At 42.0% G+C, this 21,714-nt stretch overlaps 1 long non-coding RNA gene across 1 annotated transcript in view; it reads left to right on the forward strand.

Moving 5' to 3' along the window:
• The first annotated feature begins 9,265 nt into the window (after positions 1-9,265).
• Positions 9,266-21,714, forward strand: part of LOC107052346 — a 31,613-nt gene continuing 19,164 nt past the window's right edge. The window contains exon 1 of the long non-coding RNA XR_001464814.3: positions 9,266-9,558. This is a non-coding gene — a long non-coding RNA (uncharacterized LOC107052346). The remainder of the gene's footprint in view (positions 9,559-21,714) is intronic.

A 21,714-nucleotide genomic window follows, 5' to 3' on the forward strand; every position in this document is an offset into this window, starting at 1 on the left:
TCAGAGTCTGCCCAGGAATCAGAATCACAGAATAGTTGAGGTTGGAATTTCCTCTGGAGGTCATCTGGTCAAATTCTTCTGCTCAAGCAGGGACACCCAAAGCAGGTTGCCCAAGATCATGGCCAGGCAGCTCTTGAAGATCTCCACATAGGAAATTCCAAATCCTCTCTGGGCAGCCTGTGCCAGTGTTCAGTTACCTGCACCCTAAAGAAGTGCTTCTTAATGTGTAGATAGAGCCTCCTGTGCTCCGTTTTGTTTTCATTGCCTTTAGTAGCGTCTTTGAGAATGACTGAAAAAAGCCTGGCTCTGTCCTCTTGCCACACTCCTTCAGGTATACATTGTTAAATCCTTCTTGCGCCTTCTCTAATCTGGACTAAAACAGTCCCAGCTCTCTCAGCTGTTTCCCAGAGAGATGCTCCATTCTTTTCATTTATCTTTGCAGCTCTCCGTTGGTCTCCCTCCATGTGTCTAAAGGGCCCATGTTTCTCTCGAACTGAGGAGCCCAGAGCTGGACACAGGTGTGGCCTCACCAGTGCTGAGGAGATAGGAAAGACCTCCTTTGAGCTGATTGCAATTATTTGCCCAATACAGCCCAGGATACCTTTAGCCTTCTTTGTGGCACCAGCACATTGCTAACTCATATTCAGCCTGGTATTCACCAGGACCCCAGGTCCTCCTCTTCAAGGCAGCTTTCCAGTTGTAAGGCCTCCAGCATGCCTTGGTGCATGTAAATGCTGTAATAGCATAGTCTTGGTTCTAGAAACACACTCCGAAAGAAAGCACCTTTCCCCTCATTAACATGTGTAAGTGTACACAGAATATTGGAGATACAGATGGCAAAGGGTTGATTCTGCTTCTGCTACGCTGCAACTTCATAGAAATCACTTGGCATGCTCCTTGCTGATTTTTCTATTTGGGCTGGAAGTTTTTCAGAGCAGAACTGCCAGCACAAAGCTGGACTGATAATCTATGCATGGAAACATAATGTAAAACAAGAAAGGAAATCTGCAAGAGATGATGGTGTTGCAATGATGGCTCTGTCAAAGTATTTGATTGTATCTATTTGCATAATACAAACAGCAGAAGTTAATTCTAAGATAAAGAAATCAATCTGTTGCTAGAGTGATAAATGAACAGAGCAGTTCTGGCTCTTGATTTTCTTCTTGAGATCTATCAGCAAATTTAAAAATTACATTTTCTTGATTTTCTTAATATGGAAGTTACGTTTCCCTTTAAGTTTCATCTGCTAATAGCAGGGCAGCTTGCCTCTTGAGATCTAATGCTTGTGACTCAATAGCCAGCCAGACGGTATCATTCTCTCATTGCTGACAGTGTGATTTCCTCTCCACACTGTGGTTACACAATTTGACAGATTCACTACCAGAAGTTCCAGGCAGTGACACCCAGTATTGCCTGGGGAAAAGTGAAAGCTTTCTGTTTCCAGGGTTATCAGCTCACCTCGTGCCACTTCTTGCCATAGAACATGAATTTCCTGCTTTCAAGGTGTGGAGGGAGAGCCATAGTATAGCATGGACATCTCTCAAGGGAACAAATACACCAGCAAGAAGCATGCTATCTTTGCAAAAAAAAAATTTACATTAAGTGTCTGGAACTGGAAACTCTGTTGATACAATTGTGATGTCAAGTAGAGGTCTGCAACTGAAAGAGGACTGGCTGTGAAGCAGAAGCTTCACCCTGAGGCTTGGCTACACCCCTCCCTAACCTCACTTAAGGGCTGGCTGCCACACAGGAAAAATATCTGCTTGGATATCCTCTCCTTTGTAGTATTTGGTCAACCCTGATCCTTGGAAAGGGGTAAGCAACTCGTTCTTTATTTACCTTTCTAGGTAATGTGACCTTTACCTTTCTAGGGTAATTTAAAACAGGTTTAAAGCAGCTATATGTTCTATCACCTTTCGCTGCATTTGGTGAGCCAGACAGTCCTCCTGGAAAGAAGAATACTAATAATGGTGTTCCTAAAGAACACAATTGGTTGGTTTGGTTGGGATAAAACTACTCCTCTAGACAAGATCTTTTCTGGGTATATTCTGGGATTTCTAAGATTCCTGTATTATGGGATTGCCACAGTGATTGAAAAATGGGGTCCATTGCGGAATGGGGGCGATACTTGTGAGTCCCCAACCCACTTGGTGGAATATCTATATAGCCTAAGTAAAGATATACTAATTACAAAAGAATGACATCTGCTGTGGCATGGCCATTGTTAATGGCCTTGACTTGATTAGGTATATCAAATAACACTCTGGAAAATGTGAATCCATTACTACACAACTGTGTCAACAGACTCAGAAAAAAACCAAATCTGACTATCTCCCTGAAAGAAGTCAGGAATATATCATTAGAAACTAACAAGGCCCCTGAACAAGTGGGCTGGTATTGCCTAGATTTTGTAGACAAAAAAGAGAAAACAAAAAGCTGGCTCTTGAGCCTCCACTTGAGCTAGATTCTGTCAAGATCTGACCTATTGTGACACAAAAAAGATGCAAGTTAGACTGGTGGGAGTGCCCCCTGACTAGTGAGCTTCCACCCAGACTACATTATGTGTACCAGCTATATACACAGCCTATGTGTACCAGCCTATACACAGCAGCCAACTTACAGATCTAGTACAGATTTAGACAAAAATCAACAAAGTATACTAGCATGGCTACAGCGATCATGGGACATAGGGGCAGAAAGTGTAGTAGTAAATGGACCATACTTTTCAAAAATGGCAACCATTACCATTCACGCTGCCCTCAGGCAGACTATGTATGTTACCAGCCAACATAATGAAGAAAACCACTTATTAATTCAATGGCTGATGTCTGCATGTTGAATAACATGGCTTAATAAACAAGGTATGCCCACCCATAGTGTTTTATGGAATTACATGGAAGAGCTCAAGAATTACATCCAGGAGCTAGATGTGAGAAAGGCTATCTATGAGGATCCTTTGAAAGTTCTGACTTACGTAAATTCACTGCAGGGATGAGAGAATTCTACAGCAAGCTATCCCCTATCTCTGTGTGTCACTTGTAGCAATCTTAAATCCTCTGGTGGCCTCTGAGGCCATAATTCAACAGGCTTCTCAATTAGTGGCTGATCTTGGAGAGGCTGAGTGCCGAAGATCAAAGCACAATATTCAACCAGTACAGGAAAAGAAATACTGACCTCGAGAAATCTGAGCCTGAAGATATATCCCCCTCCCCCTTCCCAGAGGATTCCAGATTCTGGGACAGTGAGAGTCTCAGGCAAATGTGTAATGACCTCATATGAGCCGGGATACAACTTAGTAAGATCAGTGAACAACCCAGCCATGACCTAAACTTGCAGAGGCAATTAAATGAGAAACAATGCTTTACACCTTCCCCCACTAGGAGGGAAGTTATCAGGACTACAGATAGGATTCCTTCACAGTCATGGAGGCAAGAAGGTGTCCTAATACCATCTAAGAAATGTCAGCCACCTCAGTGCCCTGGGCAACCATGGCTGGGCCTCCAGAAGAACAAGACCTAGGCATTTTTCAACTCATGGCATGAAGGGAAACCAAGATTCCTAAAGGATTATGGCTTCCAAATGGGACCAGAGGCCCTACTTTAAGTTGACAATATACCAGTCTCAAAAAAATATACAGAGTAATGGTATTAGTAGACACAGGAGCTGAGATGTCTATAGTTTACTGTGACCCAGCAGTGTTTCCTGGTACATGAGCTGTTATAGGAGGATGTGGGGGAAAAATGATCCTCATAATGCAAACCTGGCTAAAATTGGGTGTTGCTCAGGAGTACAATCTATTGCACCCATACTGGAGTATGTATCAAGCATAGATATACTGTGGGGACTGACTCCCCAGACTAATATTAAAGAGTTCAGGTTACAAATTAGGAGCATTAGTGTGTGATACTGCTGATTCTATAGGAGTATACAAAATATGAGCCCATTCAAGTGTCCCGGCTACACCAGATAATTAATATGAGACATTATAGACTCCCAGGAGGTCAGGAAGAAATCGCTTGAACAATACAAGAGTTGGAAAAGTTGGGGATCATAGGACCAGCATATATCCTCTATAATTCTCCTATATGACAGTTCCAGAAAACAGATGGGACTTGGTGGATGACTACAGAGAACTAAACAGGGTCACATCATCAGTTCACATGGTGGTACCCAGTATTGCCACCCTCCTAGACACGTTGAGTAGGGAATTAGAAACCTATCATTGTGTCCAAGACTTAGCTAATGCATTCTTTAGTATCCTCATCACTGAGGAACTGCAAGGCCAATTTGCATTCACGTGGGAGGGTAGGCAGTGGATCTTTCAGGTCCTGCCGCAAGAGTACATACTTTCACCTATTTACTGCAATAACTTGGTATCCAAAGACTTGGTGGGGTGGGATGAACAAGTTAATGTCAAATTATATCATTATATTGATGACAGTGCTGACTTCTGCCTCTTAGGGAATGCTTGAAAAAGCAGTAGATTCACTACTGAATTCCTACAAGAAAAACAATGGACTATCAACTCACAAAAAATTCAAGGAACTAATCTGTTGGTGCAATTTTTGGGAGTCATCTGGTCAAGACTGAAGCCTTACCCAATGTCTTTATTGATAAAATTCAGGTGTTTCCAATACCAACTACAGCAAAACAGTTACAAGAATTTTGGGGCATCCTGGGCTACTGGAGGACTTTCATACCCCACCTTGCACGGATCCTGAGGCCTGTATCTAGACTAATTAAGAAAGATCAATTGTGGGGACTGGGGACAGATGTAACAAGACACTTTCCAGCAAGCCAAATTGGCTGTCAAACTAGCACAGGCACTTAGTATATTTGATCCCACCCTACCTGATGAATTAGATGCACATGTAACCCAAGAAGGGTTTGGGTGGGGTTTGTGGCAGGATTCCGTCTGTATCCAAATTAGTTTCTGGTCTCAAGTTTAGCATGGAGTGGAAGAAAGGTATAGTTTGATTGAAGGGTATGGTTTGATTGGTGTCAACGGTTTACGGGCTGGTCCGGCCCGGTTCCGCGACTAGTGGGGCGGAGGGTTTTTGCAAAATCCGCGCCTCCAGGAAGGGAAACAGGGGACCCCAAAATAATTAAACACAGCGGCAACGATCTGAGGAGAAACAAACTAATTTTACTAAATATAGTATCGGAATGTAAGATAACACACTATAATACAATAAAAATCAACAATAATTGAGAGAAAGATTGTCCAGGAGCCAAAGGCCTTACGCTACTACTGAAGCCTTGCGTGCAGTCGGGAGCAGCAGTAGTGAGCCGATCCGACAGGGAACACGGCGAGACGAGAAGAGGGCAAGTCAGATGACCTGCGCCCTTATATCTGTTCCCTTGAGCAGGAATGATAACAGTACTCGAAAAGGCTCTTGGGGAACGTAGTTCTTCTTCTCTTCCAGACAGGTACCCGGAACTAAAGCATTTGCTCTTTAACTCCCAGTACACTGCATGATGTTGTGATGTGGAATACTGATAACCAAAAATCATAAAACCATGACAATTGGCCACCTACTCTGCCTTGCAGGCAGTAGAGCCAATAATGCGAACAGCAAAGGTAGTAGTAAAAACAGTGCTACCTATTCAAGGATGGGTAAAAGATACATCACACATTCCTAAGACAGGGGTGGCTCAAGCACAAACAGTGGCACACTGGATTACCTGTATGGAACAGTGAAGTTGCTTGTCCTCCTTGCCTTTACAAGAAGAGCTACAAAAGATGCTAGACACAGTGACATAGCATAGTGATGCCCCCAAGGAGACCACTATCGCTCCACCATGGAGGAGTCCCATTCAGGAGAGAAAATACCCTATCCCAGAAGTTGCCTGGTACACAGGTGGGTCCAGCAAAGGAAATCCTAGTAAACAGCAAGCAATTGTGTACCATCCCTCGAGTGACCCCATCTGGTTTGAAGAAGGGAATGGACAGGGTAGCCAGGAGGCTGAACTAAGAGCAGTGTGGATGGTTATAACTCAGGAACCAGGTGACAGTGCATTGTACAGCTGCATGGATAACTGGGCAGAACACCGAGGACTTACACTTTGGATTGCACAGTGGACCACTCAGGATTTGACTATACATGCCCAAACAATATGGGGCAGAGACATGTGGTTGGATATCTGGAATATAGTTAGACATAGAACAGTATACACCTACCATGTATCTGGACACCAACTCATGCAGTCACTGGGGAATGATGAAGCTGATGCACTAGCTCAAATAAAGTGGCTAGAAGACTCACCAGCAGATAACATCATCCAATGGCTATGTAAGAAGTTACGACATGCCAGATGGAAGGCAATGTGGGCAGCACTAAAAGCATGAAGGCTGCTCATTCAAACGTCAGTTATCATCCAGGCATGTCAAGAATGCAAACTGTGCTCCAGGATACAGCCAAGACCTTTGCATGAAACAACAGCACATCTTGTCAGTGGACATAATCTCTTGCAATGATGGCAGGTCAACTACAGAGGCTTTGTCCCTAGATCTGAAGGGGCCAGCTACGACTTGACCACTGTTGACGTGGCAAGTGGATTATTGCAGGCCTATCTGGTGTCAAAAGCAAATCAAGCCAATATCACCAGACATTAACTAAATTGATGGCAGCAATATGGGACTTCCCATCAAGTCATCAAAAATGACCAGGGTACACACTTTACAGGAACAACGGTACAAAACTATGCTGAGGAAAATAGCATCAAATTGTGGTTCCATCTGCCTTACAATGTTATGGAAGCAGGACTGATAAGAGTGGTATAATGGCACTGTAAAGGCCTCTCTGAAGACTGACTTCCAGTCCTCGCCGGAGTGGACTAAGAGACTACTCAAAACACTGAGATACCTGAATGAAAGACCCAGAGATGGCAAACCCAGTGCCCTGTGTGTGTTACGAATGCCTTGGGCCTCCCTGCTTAGGATCCACATTAAGGGAAATAATATGCAACTGAAACCCCGAGTTGGAACAATAAATAGTCTTCTTCTCCCCGCCCCTGAGAATTTAGAACTCACACCATGGGGGAGATAATTAGAAGGGGGAGGAATGATAGCACCATAAGTAACTGGCACATGGTCAAATTATAATACATACCCAATTTTCATCTTGAGGGACCCTAATTATATCTATAAGGCAGATCAGAACCACCCCTTTGGTACCCAAAATAGTTAATCAACTGTCAATATCAGGCCAAAGGATGTGGTATAAAAGGCCTGGACATGCCCCTGTCCAAGTGGAAATTTTGATGCAGGACAGGAGTACGGCAGGGCAGATTTGCTTCTCTTAGTGACAATTAAACATCTGTTCTACTCCCCCTGAGATCTGTGGCCCAACAGGGTGGCTGAACAGAGGCAGAAGTGCATCACCGAAGAATTACCATGGCATCTTGTCCTTCAGTGACATTTAAAGGCAGACTTTTTGAACATCTTTTGCAAAAGAAACTGGAAGAACATGTAACTGAAAACTACGGACTATTTATGTCATGATGGGATAAGCTGTATCTGTATTGCAACAGGAAATAGTATGAGTGTTGAGGCAAATTGTGCCTCTGTTGTGGCTACATCATGAGCTAGGCTGTAAAAAACAGCTTTACTCTGATATGCTCAATCATTGGTTCCTGCTATGAAGGGGTGGATTGTATGGGAACCATTAAATCCTGGCCTGATCCTGTGGTTGAGCACCTGGTGTAGCCAGCCCTGAGAGCTCAGGTGGAAGCAATTCACCTGTGTGACCAGAAGAAGTAATTTAAGACTGGTATAAAGCAACCATATCTGCTGTTGCCTTTCTCTACACCAAGAAAGAGCAATACATCATTCACTTCATTCATTGGATTTAATATGCCGCTCCATATCTGGAAACAGTTCTGGAAAGTTCATGAGATCTTTCCTGGTGACAAGATGTATATTCTTATGGCACAAGGATATTGGTGAAATAGTAGGTCAGCAGTAGCAAGTCAGTAAGGATTTCAGTTGGAGAATGCAAATCATGCAATCACTTGATCTGGAAGGGCCCCTTTGAGGTCATCTAGTCCAGCTCCCCTGCAGTAGAGACCTACTGTTGGTCAAAGCCCAGTCTAGCCTGACCTTTAACGTCTCCAGGGATGAGGCATCCACTGCCTCGCTAAGCAACATGTTCCAGTGCCCCACAAATCTTATTTAAAACAAACAAACAAAAAACAAAACAAACAAAAAACCCCCAAATTCTATATATAACAATCTGAATCTCCCCTCCTTTAGTTTGAGACAGTTTCCCCTTGTCCTGTTACCACAGGCTCTGTTAAAGAGTCTGTCCCCTTCTTTCTTACAGCTGCCTTTGAGGTACTGAAAGGCCGCTATCGGGTCTCCCTGGAGTCTTTTCCAGGCTCAACAGCTTTCTCAGCCTGTGAATGAAAATGAAAGACTACACCCTGCTTTTCTGGATTTCAAGTCAAAATTGCAGATTTCCATAAAAGGAGAAAGTGATCAGTTTTAGTAGTCTTCTAAGTGACAGCCTCCTCTTTCAGTGCGATTCCTTTTGCAAGCAAGATGCTTATGGTTAGCTCTGATGCTACAGCCTGTTAGTTACATCCACACAGCCTTTCATAGATCCTCTGTCTTAAACAGCTGAAATTTGTTCAGAAATTTGCAGCCGAGCAAGGAATACCAACAGTATGCCAAGACGCTGGTCACCGTTTGAGTAGATATTCAACCACCCAAGCCATATTTCCATATTGGTGCCATACTCCTGAGAGAATGAGAGCCCAGGTATCTATTTGATAATGAGGCTCTCATAATGTCATCTCAGGTTGTTTACTGTGCAAGGCTTCTTGCTGTGCTGCATGGAAGATCATAGTATTCTCACCTTCCTGTGAGGTCAAAATATTCTGTTAATTTCCTTGTGCTGAGATGTCACAGTGTTCTCTAAAGTTGTTAGTATATTAGTTGGGCACTAAGTAAAATTCTTGGAGTGCAAGAGATCATACTGGCTTAAAAGCCTGTCCAAAAAAATGCACTCCTGACTTCAAGGTCTTCAGGAGTCTGGAGTGCTGTATTAACAGAAAGTAAGTTATAGAAGACAAGACAGTGAATATAACATGATCAAATGAGGTTCTTTTTTGAAATGTCATGCTTCAGCATTGTGCCTTAAAAAGAACAGAGATAAAACTTTCCAGTTACTTTAATGGCTTCTGAAATTTGAAGCTGGGAGAGCACGTCACGTTCTGTATCCTCATCCCTACCCTATACCATGCACAAGAGGGAGCTGTACTCGGTGTTTTTTGGACCGCTGCATTAGCTCCTTTCTGAGCTATGACCACAGCCTGGCAGCCTATGAGCAGGGGAAGAACTGATTGCTGAACTGTAAGGCAGCTGCCTTGCTCATGTGCACAGTGACATATGAGTGTCACAGAGTGATGCTGTGTGAACTATAAATTCTCCACCCACCCCAGATCCAGCCTGACAACAGCCTGACCTCACTTCCATCATGTGAACAATTTCAAGCAGAGCTTTTCAGCAGAGGGATATACAGGGATTTTCCCAAGGTTTACAGAGTCTCAGATCGGGTGAGATATAATTCTCCAAACTTCAGCTCCTTTTTGTGGCTGGCAGCAGATCCCAAAGGGCAGGCTACAGTGTTAACAGGAGGATACATGCCTTTGATCTTTCATGCAATCCTGGTTGATTTACAACATAATTTTAAGGCTACTTAAGGAACCCCCTACTATATTTATTTATTTTATTCTAGACTCAGCTCCCATGGGCTCCTATGCCATGATGTAGTGCTATCTGCAAATCCCTCTCCTACAGGGCATAAGCATTTCCTAAGTTGGGTAGATCTGCTTTTTTGTCTTTCACTGGCCTATCTTTTGCAGCTTTTCTCTCATGTGACTAGTGAAGGCATCTAATTTCTCACTTTTCTTTTCCTTTTCTTGGAAATCATGTGAATTAATCCTGTGAATTTTATATGTGCCTACCATAACATGCAGAATTACCATTTGGAAACGTATGCTTTTTTTTTTTCTTTTTTTTTTTTTTGGAGGGGAATATGACCTGGAATGTAAGAGTTTGTATCAGATTGTCACCTGTCATTAATGGTATTAAGTTTTCCTGAGTAAGCAAATTGAGATGCTTCTGCAATATTCTCTTCCAAGACTCTATTATTTACTGCTGCTCAGAGAGAATCTTCCCCACTGCTTTCCTGTGGCATCAGTCATCTTGTTTTGTGGCAGTTTTGAAACAATGCTTGACAGAATTTATTTCTAAAAAGACAGATGCTGAACTGGCAGTTCTTACTGGTGCTAAAAATAATACAGGTTCTAATAAGTAATCCCATGTCCCGGTATCTGTCTACACCTTTTTGGTGATTTCTGTCATCAACACTGTCTTGTTTTTAAAATCTACAACCTCCATTCCCTGCTGAAAGAGGCAAGCATGAAGGAAGAAGAGGCATACGCTAAACATGGATTCACTTGTAGCCAAGTCTTATTTTCACAGTCTTGTTGGTCTTCAGTCTGAGGGCATTTATGAGGAGTTCAGATGCAGCTTAGGGATACTTTAAAATTCGAAGTGGGAAATCACCTGTCTCTTCTTAAAACCTTGTCAGGTACTATTACTTCTTCTGTTCTTGTTGCCCTGTGATGGATCAATTAGTGCACAGTGTGATGCTGCCTATGTTGGGCCACTGCTGAGCTGAGAATCTACAGCACTGGAAATTGATGACAGCCAAACCAGGTGCCCAAACTCTCTGAATAACAACCTGACCAGTAGGGCATGTTGCTTGATGTCATCTGTTATTGCTGTGGACTTGCTGGGTCTTATGCCTTTAAATGTAGGAATTCCAGGTTTAGATGCTGGATCATACTTCTTTTTTTTTTTTTTTTTTTTTTTTTTTTTGCAGTTGCCCTGCTATATAAAGCCTGTGAAAAGTGCTTTTCTGGTATGTCAGATCAAAAAAAGGTGATTTACTATATAAGATCTCTTCAGATACCTCAGGAAATACCAAATCCCAGCTCCCCTGAAGGAATTAGAAATCTGAAGTGTATGTCCCACGGTGGATCCTGATAATTTATGTTTTGTCCTTCAAATCCATACCTGGAACGTTCAAGCTTCATGCTGCTAATAAGAATAAATGCTTTTTTTATCCTTTTACAAATTTGCGTGGGCAGAAATGGCCAACCTTAAGACCAGATATAATCTAAGCCCTCTTGTACTAGTTATGGAAAATGTTTAAAAATTATACCTTGCAAGCTTAGTCCTTACTTTTAACAGTGGCAAGATAATATTGACCAGAAAGGTGAAAGGAAAAAAAAGATAAGAAATAACCTTTAGTTTGGCTGTGAAGGCTGTTTAGTACTTCAGAAGCCTTTTCTGTGACTGACAATAACTTCTGTGACCTGGATAGAGCTCCCTGCCTCCAAGCTTCAGTGCATCTTACAAAAGATAGTGTTCCTTTACTGCCATCTCTACGTAGTAAAATAGAGGCATAGAGAAAGTGACTCTTCTGAGGCTGCTGACAGGACAGAACTGAGATGAGCTCTGAAGTCTCCTGTCTCCCACTGCCATGTCAGTTAGCTTGCAGCATGATGTGAGCCTCATGGTACCTGGGAGTCCCTTGTTCCTAACTCAAGAGGAATGCAAGTTATCAGCTATCCCCTCCTTGAAAAATAAGGGTATATGAGTAACACTTAATAAAGCAATATGAAATCCACTGGCTTCTTCAGTTACAGTTGGACAAGCCTGGAGTAATATAGCTGCATTTCTTCTGTATCTGTCAGTGTTATTGCAAGAAAAGCTGACCTTGGCAGAGATCTGAACAAGTCTATCTGTGTCTCTTTCTGCTAATCTGGACTACTTCTGCTTGCAGGGATGCTCAGTACCTTGCTGATGTCAGTTTGATACAACCCAAGGAAAGACAGATCTTAATTTTTGAAATGTTCCTTTAGAAGTGTCATGTGCATTGAAGAACACCAAAAACATCAATAAACGTGCCACAGGTCAGTAGTTGCCAATGTGCATTGTGAACAGCTGAAAAAACAATAACAGTGCTTCATTTTGTCACACTCTGTTTTGAATCTCAGAAGCACCTTAGTTTTTGGTGTTTGTGTATGTGTCAAGGGAAGCTTGAGAATGGACCAGTGGGATTTTTGGAAATCTGGGGGCAGTTGCTGAAGAATAATGAAGGATAAATAGACTATTTTTTCTTTCTGAGCTTGATTACACGCATGCTGAATGCTTCATTATGTGTTCAGGACATTTTACCTCTTGTTTTGCTGTTATGTTCTTCAATACAACTTCCAGAAGCAGACTGTTCTCAGGTAAAGAATTAGAAGGCCTGGAATTCTTACTCTTTGCTTATTAACTTTTCAATGCAATTATTTTATTTTCACTGGGAACTTTTAATAAAACATTTTTGTTTTCCTTTTTTTTTTTTTTTATAATGTTTGATTAAAAGGTGAAAACAAATGAGGTTTTGCACCTGGATTTTTTAAATAAATGCAGGTCCTTTTTTATAAAAAAAAAAGATATATCTTTTTTTCCTTCTTTCCCTCCCCCTCCCCCCCCAAAGCAAGAACTGCTTTTCCAGCAGCATGTACACTTCCCCTTTTTATTAGACATTATCTTCTGGAGAAGCATAATTTATATGGCCACATACTCATCCAAATCAATGGGAAAGTACTTCTTCCTCCCTTACCTGTCTGGCTCTTTTGCTGCTGCCTTCCCAAATCAAAAAGGATGTTGCAGAAGAAGACAGAGATCACTTGGGCTAGGCTGTGACACATGGTGTCTATATTTGGCACAACAATGCTAGGCAACTGAAGATATCTCTCCAGTCTGGCATAATTACTTCAACCTACCCCTTACCTCAGATAAAGAGGCTGATTAACCCATTTTTGTTGAGCCTCTAAACCTTTACTTGATTTTTGAGGAGAAAAAACAGTAGCAAATGTGGATGAACAGAGTTTAAATTGACGTTTTCCATTTGGATGACTTGAATTTACATATCATATAGGTATGTAATTGCACAAATTGTGCTGCGCTCATTACACTTGAAGACCAATGCCCTTTGACTTCCTTTGTTTACCTCTCCTGGAAAGTGAAACTCTAAATATATGGGAAGCTGAAATCACATTGTCTTCTTTTTATATTTTTGTTCCTATGTATTACCATAATTGCTGGAAGTAATTATCAGGGAGAACTGTTTTTAGAAGATCTTTGTGCAGAGAACATGTGAACCAGTATAGCATATTTTGAGGGGAGCGGTCTCTGCTGTCTCTCAGAGTTCAGCTCAAAGGACATTTGGATAGGTGCTTCTCAGCACACAGATACTGCAACTAATGTCTTCTGTAGATGACCTGGATTTTGATGGATTTCTCAGTAGAGAGAGATGCTAATGATGCTTTGCTTAGAATGAGGACAAATGATACAGATGTTATTGTCCTTTACATAACCCTTCTTTGAACTCTTACAACTTGTCAAACAAGCAGAATTTGTTGCACTGCATTCAGTGCGACAAAGAAATGCAAAGAATCTCATCCTTATAGACATTCTTGGAGGTTTATAGGAAAAAAAAAACAACAAACAACACAAACCCAACAACGAAAACAACAACAACAAAAAAAGCATGGCCAAAAAACCTAGCTATTCATAGAAAAAGAGAAGTGTGGAGAATAACTGACTTCCTGGTGGGAGGGCTTTTTGAATCTCTGCATTTCATACAGGTTTGTATAATGCCACATTTCTCTTTATAACCAAAGACGTGGAAAAGAATCCAGTACAATTTCAAGAGATTAAAGTAACTTTTCAAGAAGCTTTTATTTTGGGTAACCTCAGCTCAGTATGTACAAAACAATATGTTTCATGCTGTGTTCTTTCAGTCCCTCTTCCTTTGACGCCAGAACAAATTCTTACCATTTTTAATGTTACATGTTCTGAGAACCCTTTCTTCAGAATCTCATTATTTGTTCAATAATGGCCAAATGGCTGTGATATAAAGGAAAACTGGAGTCATAGAAAGTCTCTAATCATACTGAATGCCCCCGTAGTTGCACTGAAGGGAGTCAATCGCCCTTTTTAAAGGTAAGAAATTTTTCCAGTGAAGGATGCCTACTATATCAGGTATTTATACTGCTTCATGCCTTGCTATTCATTTACAATGTATGCCTTTATGTCAACCTCCTTCACTGAAACATAGCCTGGAGATGGGAAATGGAAAGTTTTCAGTCAGTACAAACTCTGCTTTGATTTGCTGAGGCTGGTAGCAGCTGCCAAACATGAGGCTAAAGTGACCCAGTGAAAAGCTGCAAGGGTTTCCAACCGCATCTGCGGGTCAGCACCAGAAGCAGAACTCTGTACATCTGATGTCTTTTACTGACTAGTCTAGGCATTTATTTTTGCCCTAGCTCTGTGCATTTGTGGTTTATAAACATTATTCACAAGGTATCACATGCTCATTTACATAAGATAAAAGCCTTCAGGGAGGAACTGAGTTATAAAAAGACAGATATTTACCCCTTATTCAGCTACTTCTTTCCTTGAGACAGACATGATTTTGTTTCCACTGCTAATCTTCTATAAAATCCCTTTCTTATACATCTAATTAATTCCTTACACCCACTACCCTCTGCTCTGAAGGCACATCACTCTCCCTAGTAACTCCACAAAGCCACTGTGCTTTGAGCTGTCTGAAAGCAGAAAGGCTGTCTAAATCAACATTAAGCCCCATGGTTTGAGAAGTGGGGTGTAAATTTCATCTGCAATGGGCTCTGTCTACCATCTCTTCTGCTTACTGGAACTGAACAGAAGTTTTTCTGGAACAGAAAAAAAACATGCACTTCCCACTGAATTACCCCTACAAATAAGTGTGGCACTTGTGTTATAGCTTCCACTGTTAATTACACACTTCCTGCAAGCCTGCAGAGCTAAGCCTTATGCAGTTGGACTGGTGAGGAAAAACCATTTATCTGACTGTTTGTCCTTCTGTTTTGCCTAGTCTCCAAGAAAGAATACTCAATACAAGCAGCTACAGGAGGCAGGGGGATCTTTACCTGCACAAAGAAAGCTGAAAGAGGTTCTAGCTCTATTTAATTAAAATAATGAGGAAATGGGAAATGGAAGGATTGTGATGGGGAAATATTCTGGCAAATTGCTTTGCCTTTCCAAACAAAAGAAAAGAAATGAAAACAAACAAAAAAACATCAAAACCAAAACATCTAAAAGAAGTTTACTTTGTAACAAAATAAAATGGGAAGTAAAAAACTCAGATCAAATAATCTATTTCATATGGGCTCTGCTTAAGGGATTTATTTAAGAGTAAAGATAATAAAGCTACCTTTTAAGAGTAAACAAAACTATAGCTTAAAAAATGTTTTGAATAAACTGGAAGTTCAGAAAAGTTTGTGAATCCAACTCAGATTTATAAAATGTCCTCATGCTAAAGAATGTTTTCCCAAAAATTCCAGAGACCTATACTGAAGCCAGTATCTTCAGACTTAAAGTTTGTATTTTCTCCTTGGTCTTGGCAAATGGATTCAGGACACATTTTCACTAGCAGTTCCCTACCTTATTCAAGCTGTTGCAGGTTGATGCAATTTTCACTAACTTTCCAAAGCTAAAAAATTATTCAGTCTATTTACAAAAAGCTCATGAATCAGCTTTTTCAGCCTAAAATTTCATTTCTTACATCTAAATGCAAATTCAGCTTAGCTCTGGGTTTCTTTAGTTTACATCTATTTTCCTGTTTTGCTTTGATTCCCTAAGTGGGTGCTTACATGTAGGTGTGAAGGCTGTGCCTTCAGCTGTGATTTTCTGAGAGGCGGTTGATGGGGACTAGTGACCCTCAGGGCACTTCTGGAGCTGACTGGAGACATGGGTGAGCAGATGCAGACAGCAGTAGAGATCCTAGCTGTACATTTAGCAGCAGAGTCTGACTGGCTAGTGCCTGGGCTTCTTTAATGGGGAGGGACATCTGTGTATGCAGCAGTGCAGCCCTAGTGGAAATGGCAGTAAGGCAGGGCAGGATGCTGGGGATGTACAGGTACATAGGCAGGAGGAGACAGGCCAAGGAGAGTGTTCCGCCTCTGATGAAAGGTAATGGGGAGCTGGCTTCCTCTGACATAGAAAAAGCTGAGGTACGCAATGAGTGCTTTGCCTAGGTCTTCATGGGTGGTCAGGCTTCCTGTGTCTGCCAGGACCACAAGCCTCTAGGTGAGGGTGTAGGGGGTGATTTCTGTCCCACTGTAACAGTGGAACAAGTCCGAGTCCTCCTCATGACATTGTACATGTATAAGTCCATGGGGCCAGATGATGTCCATCCTGGGGTTCTGAAAGAGATGACTGATGTGGTTGCTGAGCCGCTCTCCATCACATGTGAAAAATCATGGCTGTCTGGTGAAGTCCCTGGTGACTGGAAAAAGGGAAACATTACTCCCATTTTTAAGAAAGGGAGAAAGGAAGACCTGGGAAACTACAGGCCGGTGAGCCTCACCTCTGTGCCTGCGAAGACCATGGAGCAGATCCTCCTAGAAGCTTTGTTAAGGCACATACAAGATAAAGAGGTGATTCAAGACAGCCAGCATGGCTTCACCAAAGGCAGATCTTGCCTGACCAATCTGGTGGCCTTCTATGATGGAGTGACAGCTTCGCTGGATGGGGGAAGGGCTATTAAAATAATCTACCTGTACTTCTGCAAAGCTTTTGATATGGTCCATCACCACATCCTTCCATCTAAATTGGGGAGGTGTGGATTTGAAGGATAGACTGTTTGATGGATTAAGAATTGGTTGGCTGGATGTAGCCAAAGGGTTGTGATCGATGGTTCTGTGTCAGGATGGAGGCCAGTCACAAGTGGTGTCCCTCACGGGTCGGTCTTGGGACCGGTGCTCTTCAACATCTTCATCAATGACACAGACGATGGCATTGAGTGCACACTCAGCAAGTTCGCAGATGATACCAAGCTGAGCGGTGCTGTTGATACATTGGAGGGAAGGGAAGCCATCCAGAGGGACCTGGACAGGCTGGAGAAGGGGATTCTGCATTTTGGTACAGTCCCCTGAGCATGCTGCTGAAGCAGGAGAAGTAGAAGCATGCAAGGTTGGCTTTAAGGCTTGGGATTCAACTACCACCATTCTTCTTAGGGGTTGTGTTCCCACACCACAGTCTTGCTCCCAGAGGGGGAGAAATTAAAACATTTCCCAAATGAAGCCACAGAAACCATACAACAGGTTGCTAGTAATAGATACAGGACTGCAGTAATAGATAGAGAGACCACAGATACTGAGAAAGCAATCATGTCTCCCTTTCTTGTCAGTGTCTTATTCACAATGTCAGTCTTGACCTCTGCAGAAGCATAGATCTTGTCCTTCATCTCAGCCAGAGAGAAGGTCAGTGCTAAAGGAAACATCTGAGGCATACAAAGCAGCAGGTTCAAACTTGAGAATTTAGCAATATGACAAAAAGCTGAAAGACTGTAGAGCATTCCAGGTGTAGTTTTGTCTGATGAGGCAGTCAGCAGAGCAAAGCATGGGTCGTTAGGTCCTTACTCTGTTCCTGAGACTGCTGCTTTATACGTGAAACTAAGGCATCCAATATTCCTTCTTTCTGGAACTCTGGCTTGTGTTCCCTTCACAGTACTCCTGGTTTCCAGCTCAGCTGAGACAGTAAATTAAAAGTAGTCCCACTAGTAACAAAGAGGCTGAAGTTTTCCTGAGAGTTATTCTGGTTTCTACAGTCAGCTCATATTAATGCACAAGCTCAGGGAAGACATTTTAGGAGTAACACGTATGTGAAAATGATTTTTTTTTTCTTTTTTTTTTCTTTTTTTTCTGTGAGAAAAGTAGTAGATCTCAAGAAAGCATTTTTGAAGGGTGAATTCTGGGTAGGATTTTTTAAACCAAAACAAGGAAGTGGCATTGGCTGGCACTGAGAAAGACACAAAAGCCAAGTTCTCTGTTTTGTTGGGATATCTGTGCAAGTAGGTAGCTGTGGTAGAGAGGCCAGGAAATCAAACTTCCTGATATTTCTGTCTTTAGGATTTCTACCACTGCCTTTCCAAAGTGCAGCCAGTTGGCACTTGCAGATGGATGAAGCGGTAATTTTGAAAGCGTCATTTTGAAGGTCAGCAGCTGCAGTGGTTGTATCTCCTTGTGAAGTCTTTGCATGATCAGATAGCATTGGATTTTACTGCTGGGTCACTAGAGCAAGAAAGCAGTGGGAGGGTGAAGTTTCATATGCTCCTTAGTATTTCCTGAGGCTGGCAAGCTGACTTTGCAAGGGCAAACTTCGAATGTATCAAAAATCAATTCAGCCTTAACATTCAGACTCACTATTGATTGTGTTCCTGAAATTCTCCTCTAGACTGGTTTGCTATTTTTGTTTGTAATTAAGGTTGAAGTAATTTTTCTTGGTACCTGTGGATTCTACCAGTTCATTCCAAGGTCCTCCCACCCACTTACCTTCTGCTCATTTTGCAATTAGTTTTAAAAGGATTTCTTTAGCATTTTGTGGAAATGATAGAAATTCTTTCTCTTCTAGAGCAGATTAAACTGTAAATGTGATGACTGATGAGAAAACAATGTGGTCCTGTAAATGGTTGCAATTACAGTTTGTTTGTTTGTTTGTTTTGCTAAGATATTGGAGCAAGCCAATTTATGAACTTTATAGGTAGAACATATCTTCTATAAGGAGAACATCATGCTTAAAAACTATGCTTGCATTTTTATCTGGTGGGGTTTGTAACTTTTTTTGCAGGACTGTAATAACTGCATTAAAAGTCTTCTGCTAGAAATAGATCCTACTTTTCTTATGCCATTTCCCCCATGAACATAAGAAAAATAACTGAACGTGAATCAATAAATATTGGCAGTTTAATGATATGTGAATAACTAGTGGCTTCAGGACCACTTTGTTTGGTCTGGATATTTTATTTATTTTCTAGTTGCCTAGAGCAGTAAAGAATTTAGATGGTAAACGTGAACTTTCTGGGAATTCATAGTCCAACACAGTCTCTGTTAAAACAACACCAAAACGTTAGAAAATAACATTTGATTTTCAGGACCAGCCTGAATTATTGCATATTGTTATTTGTTTTTAAACCACGTACAAAATGGCTGTGTTATTGACGTATGCATAAAAATTTTCTTGTGTGAAATGGTACAGAGAGGATAGAGCTGATGCCCTTCTGAGACAGAGACTCCAAAGGACATAGAAAATATACTTTAGAGATCAAGATTCTGCCTTTAAAAAGTTCCTCAAAATGCCTTCTTGTTTTGAATCAGCAAGCCAGTGAGAACAGAAAGCTCCAAAGCATGGTGAGTAGCCCTCTGAATGAGACTGCCTGAGTCTGATTACAAAGGACCCAGGCTTGAAAGTGGGAGGAAAATACTGAATATAGTATGGGTCACTCCAGTCAGTCCCAGAAGTTGGAAATGAATCCTGCATGCTCAACACCTTTTAACATCTTCCAGTTTCTTGAGGACATGGAAAGATGTAATTCAATTGTCCAATAGAAAAGCATGTCCGCATGTCCTACTTTTTTTTCTCTTGTGTAAAGAGCAGCATGTCATCTTTGCGAAAGATCTGTTTCCTGAGGCTGTGTATGCAGCCTTGCCAGCTGACCACTGCAGAGACCTCTGAGGCTCCGAAATGCATGTGGGCTCTGACAGCAGCAGCAGTTGTGCTGACATGTCCGATACTGAAACTGAAAGAAGAGCTGCAATTCAAACCTTATAAATCCATCTTTATTTGTTTACCACTGCGTTGGACTGCAATAGCAGACAACTTTCTGGCCAGACGGATCAAGTAGATTGCATACTTGAGACTTTATTCTCCGGCATGTTGTAAGAATATTATTTAGAGTCAAAGTGATAATTTTTATTAAAAACAGAGAGAGGAACAGTTGAAATGCAAGAGTGACAAATCCTGTCTCATGTTCTTTTAGTCTGGTAGAATATGATGGTGATATTACTGGCTTCCTTTTTGACCTTAAAGACAGCACAGTTTACTCCAGGGTCACCAAGAAAAGCTCACAACTAAAGCAAAGGCAGAGCCTTTATTTTTAAGAACTAATATGTTGATACTAGTTCTATATTATAATCACAGAATCATGGAATCATAGGGTTTGGAACAGACCTCTGGAGATCATCAAGACCAACTCTGTGCTAAAGCACATTCCTTACAGTAGTTGCACAGGAAAGTGTCGGTGGGACTTGAATCCAGAGGAGGCTCCACAGCCTCTCTGCAGCCTGTTCCTATTATGAAGTTTTTTATCATGTTCATATGGAACTTCCTCTGTTCAAGTTATTGCCCCATGCTACTTGTCTTGTTGCTGGGCATGACTGAAAAGAGCCTAGCTCTATACACTTCACTTCCTGCTCTTTAGCTATTAATAAGCATTGAGAAAATCCCCCCTCAGCCTTCTCTTCTCCAGCCTGAACAGTCCCAAGTCTCTCAGCCTTTCCTCATACGGGAGATTCTCCAAGCCCCTCATCATCTTTGTGGTCCTCATAAAAATCTCTCTAGAAGATCTCTGCCCTTCTTGAATCCAGGAGGCCAGAGCCAGACACAGTACTTCAAATGTGATCTCATCAGGGCAGGGGAAGCATTGAGGACCACCTCTCTTGTCCTGCTGGCCATGCTCTTTTCAATGCACCCCAAGATACCACTGGCCTTGTTGGCTGCAAGGGCATGCTGCTGGCTCAACCTGTTGTCCACCAGGACCACTAATTTCTCATTAGAGCTCCTTTCCAGCAGATCAGCCCCTTACCTGTACTTATTCATGCAGTTACTCCTCCTTAGGTGCAGGACCCTACACTTGTCCTTAGTGAATCTTGTTAGGTTCCTCTCTGTCCAATCTCCAGCCTGTTTAGGTCTTGCTGAATGGCAACAGACTTCTGGTGTGTTAGCCACTCCTCCCAGCTTTGTATCATCAACAAACTTGCTGAGGGTGCACACTATCCCTTCATCCGGTTCAACAATGAAGATGTTCAACAAGACAAGAGCCACTATTGGCCTTTGGGGAGCACTGCTAGTTACAGGCCTTCGACCGGACCCTGTGCTATTGATCACAACCCTCTAATCTCTGCCAGTCAGCCATAAATGCTTTTCTCACCTGTGGTCCTTGTGATGTGCCAAATGAGATTTTCTGGGCTGCTCTGGCTGCTACAGGGAATAGGGTAGTCCATGTAATGGCTGGTCCTAGCAGCACATCACTTAGAGTGCTGGGGGCTGTCTTCCTTGTTGGCTCCTGTTGGTTCTGGGCTTTAACAGGCTTGTGTGACATGCCCTTCTGCACCGTCAAATCCATGTTGTGACCCCACAGGGGTCAGCAGGGTCATATGTAGGAAGGCAGAAAAGATCAGATGGGCATTCAGTAACTGAAGAATATGGTGTCTGAGAGCTCTCAGTCGATGGTGTACCCTCTGCACTGCAGGTCCTTTCAGACACGTGTAAAATTCCTGCAAGAAAATAATTACTTGTTCTTAGTGAAATATGTACCTCTCACCATCAGTCTACTCTAGCTGAGGAATGAAATATGCTCAGTAGAAAAGAAGAAATCCACAGCCCAGACCTCGAGGCTACCAACATAGTCAGACTCATAGATCTTGCTTGATAATCACATAGGTAAGTTATTCCCATCAACCCCTCTTGATTTTCCTCATCCACTTGGTGTATGAACCAGCTTCCACGGATTGAAATATGCAATGGTCATCCAGAAGAGGGCAGCT

Source organism: Gallus gallus, chromosome Z (assembly GCF_016699485.2).
Source record: "Gallus gallus isolate bGalGal1 chromosome Z, bGalGal1.mat.broiler.GRCg7b, whole genome shotgun sequence".
Taxonomy (NCBI): Eukaryota; Metazoa; Chordata; class Aves; order Galliformes; family Phasianidae; genus Gallus; species Gallus gallus.